Genomic DNA, 2457 nt, shown 5'->3' with positions numbered 1-2457 from the left:
TCTTAAACTTGAATAAAGATGGAACATGTCGGATAATGAACGGGTCGAGATCAATATCAACGTGTCCAGGGAACCTTTTCAGACAGTCGTACAAACTGCCAAGTAGAGACTCCAATTAGACGACCTTACGGGATTTATTCCTATCGAATATATCCGGACCTTGGTCAAATGACTTTGATCTCTATCAAACTGGTCAGGACCCCTAATTAGATAGGTTAATAGACCGGGCATTTATTAGATGTACTGGGTACGACATAAGGCGATATCTTCTACCCATGTCCCTGTTCCTACATCCTACTACACAAATTTGTCTTCCATTGCCGTAAATGTTGGAATTACATTTCAAGTTTCAAGTTTTTTATTTTCCAAATGCAATACAGCATATAGGTTTAACCAATACATAGATACATAATACAATGATCATTGTTATGTTTCAAGATGGCGGAGGATAATTCCGATATACTTCATACCAAATTAAACACATTGACTAATACATGAGTATGATATACATGTATATACTACTGCAGATTAATGATAATTTTCCTTTTTTCTGTTTCCTGGATCAAATATTTCCCCAGCAAATTTAAACTCTTTACATTTTTAGATGAAAATAACATAATTAATTTATATACACTTGGATGTTTGTGGTAATAAGTTTTTATAAACTTTTTGCGTAACTCAGAATAAGCAGGACATAGTTTTCATCTTCTACATCATTTTTGTCACAAACAGTACAAAGTCTATTGCCTCTGGGAACGGCGTTATAACGGCCAGCTTCAATTTGCAGAGAGTGGGCTTGCATGCGATATTTACTCAATATTTGTTTAGTTTTAGAATTCAAAGGCTTCTTTAAATAAAATTAAATTTCAAAGTTATCAACAAGATGTTTATAAATTTCACATTTAGAAGACACGTCAAATGCGCAACGCAGTTCCTGAATAAATATATCATGCAAGCGCTGTGAATACAATTCCAAAAAATGTTTTTCATTATCTACATTCTGAGCAATCCAAATATTGTTGAAACCACATCTACTTAAATCATTTTTTACATCATATAACCAATTTAATTTATAATTAGGCTTTTTTATAATAAGCTCAAATAGAGCATTATAGCATGACTTTAAAATACAGTTATCTGTTCTTAATAGCTTTAACCAATATTTCATCACCATTATTTTACGCTGTATATGTAAAGTAAACCTACCAGTCTCAAAATACACCATAGAACTATTGACTGGTTTTTTCACCTTCAATAAACTCTTCAGGAATAAAAGATGTACAGATTCAATCTTAGGTGCTGGGTGAGAGCCCCATACCTCGCAACAGTAATTAAGCACACATGAAACATAAGTATCAAATAAGGATAATTTTGTTTCAACATTAAGCATATATCTTTTCATTCTACTATTAAGGAGATAGTATGACTTTCTTCCTTGTGATGCTAAAGTATTACATGTAAGCGCTAGAGTAAATCTCCCATTATAATTGAAAACTAGCCCAAAATAACAAAAATTATCAACAATATATATAGCCCATCCTTGAAAGGTCCAGTACCCATTAGCCTGTAGACGTTTACTTATTCTAAAAACAACTATTTTGGTTTTATCTATATTAACAGATAAACTCCATTTATTTGCATAATAATGCAGACAATTTAACATGTTTTGCAGGTCAGTAGCATCTTCAGTAAACAAAACTGTATCGTCAGCATACATAAGTATGAACAAATTTAAAAGTTGCAATTGATAGCTTTGACAATTGGAGTTTATCAATTCACTTTCTATATCATTAACAAAGAGAGAATAAAGTATCGGAGACAAAGATTCCCCTTGTAAGTGTCCGACATGTAAATCGAACATTGCAGATAATTTTCCACTTAATTTTGTACATGATTTTACATTATCATAAATTGATATAATCACTTTCAACAATCTACCCCTAATTCCACATCGCCATAGTTTAAGCCAAAGCTTATTATGTACAATGCTATCAAATGCTTTACTGTAATCGACAAATACACAATAAAGCTTTTTATTTTGTTGTAAAGTATTAGTAATTAGACTACTTAATGCAAATATAGCATCACGAGTACCGAAACCGGGTTTAAAACCAAATTGCGCATCTGTAACAGCAGATACAGATTCGCTCCATTTTAACAGCCTTTTGTTCAAAAGACTGGTAAATAACTTTGCTACATGACTAATCAATGTAATACCTCTATAGTTATTTACATTGTTCTTATCACCTTTTTTTTATATACAGGACTAATATAAGGCGACATTAAACTGGCTTGACATTGTTTACCACACGATTAAGTAACCTGTTAACACCTGTTAATGATTTCGTATTTTTTCTACCTTCAGTAGCTGCATGCCTTTAAACTCTTTGCACTTCATTTGACCAGTAAAAGTACCGCCCGAAAGGTCAACTTTACCTGGACATAGCTGTTGACATT

The 2457-nt window shown here is 32.3% G+C and overlaps 1 pseudogene; it reads right to left on the bottom strand.

Moving 5' to 3' along the window:
- Positions 1–518: 518 nt before the first annotated feature.
- Positions 519–1861, bottom strand: LOC138328876 (uncharacterized; annotated as a pseudogene).
- Between the last annotated feature and the right edge of the window lie 596 nt (positions 1862–2457).

This window comes from Argopecten irradians, chromosome 8, assembly GCF_041381155.1.
Source record: "Argopecten irradians isolate NY chromosome 8, Ai_NY, whole genome shotgun sequence".
Taxonomy (NCBI): domain Eukaryota; kingdom Metazoa; phylum Mollusca; class Bivalvia; order Pectinida; family Pectinidae; genus Argopecten; species Argopecten irradians.
The sequence above is the reverse complement of the archived record's forward strand: the minus strand, read 5'-3'. Positions and strand labels throughout refer to the sequence as shown.